The 1,106-nt window shown below is 34.5% G+C and overlaps 1 protein-coding gene across 6 annotated transcripts in view; it reads right to left on the reverse strand.

Annotated features, from left to right (window-relative positions):
• Csmd3 (CUB and Sushi multiple domains 3) overlaps nt 1-1,106 on the reverse strand; it is a 1,196,994-nt gene that overhangs the window by 710,505 nt on the left and 485,383 nt on the right. The gene's annotated exons all lie outside the window — the stretch shown is intronic.

The raw sequence follows: 1,106 nt of genomic DNA on the forward strand, positions 1-1,106 counted from the left end.
TCTCTCTCTCTCTCTCTCTCTCTCTCTCTCTGTAAAATTTGTAGATTTGAAAAAAAAGTAATTCTTAGGATGATTACATGATATATATTGAAGATGAATATGAGTTTTGGATTTAATTTGTTTTCAAAACAAACAGGTATTTTTAAAACAATGAGCCCTTTAAATCATATCATCTTGAGATACACTTTAATGTCTACCAGTTTTTATCAACACAAATGGAGGTTCAGATTTCCCATTGTAACATGGAACTATACTGTCAAATATTTGCTAGGGTTTTTAAGAATAAAGGGTATACGCAAAGACTACAAATCAATACATTTCTCTCAACACTGAAATAGCTAAAAGTTGATTCCTTACTGAAAATGAAATATTCATTTGATTATAAAGATAGTTTTTTGCTATATAATCATGTTGCACTTGATTGGTTAATAAAACTACCTTAATCTTTCAGAGGCTTGCTCCAAACTGCAAGTGCTTGTAGTGAAGTGATTTATTGTATTAGAGTTAACGTTCTACTATATCAAGAACATTTGAGATTTTTATGTTGAACTTTTTCCTGTTCTTAATTGGGTGTTTGTGAGGCACCCTCATTTGTAAAACAAACTCTATAAAGTTTAAATACCACATCTCTTTTATGATAGATACCACTACAAAAGTTAAATAACGATCAGGGGAACAATCTAAATAGGCCTCTATCTGATAAGGAAATGGAAGCAATCGTTAAACCTCCCCCAACTGAAAAAGTCCAGAGCAGATGATTTTAGTGCAGACATTCAAAGAGGAGCTAAAACCAAAATCTTTAAATTATTCCACAAAATAGAAACAGAGGGAACACTGCCAATCTTATTTTATGAAGCCATAGTCACCCTGATACATAAACCACAAAGACTCAGCAAAGAAAGAGAATTTCAATGCCAGGTGTGGTGGTGCATGCCTTTAATCCCAGAACTTGGGAGGCAAAGGCAGGCGAATTTCTGAGTTTGAGGCCAGCCTGGTCTACAAAATAAGTTCCAGGACAGCCAGGGCTACACACAGAAACTCTGCCTTAAAAAAAAAATGAGAGAGAGAGAGAGAAAGAGAGAGAGAGAGAGAGAGAGAGAGAGAGA

Source organism: Mus caroli, chromosome 15 (genome assembly GCF_900094665.2).
Source record: "Mus caroli chromosome 15, CAROLI_EIJ_v1.1, whole genome shotgun sequence".
NCBI lineage: Eukaryota > Metazoa > Chordata > Mammalia > Rodentia > Muridae > Mus > Mus caroli.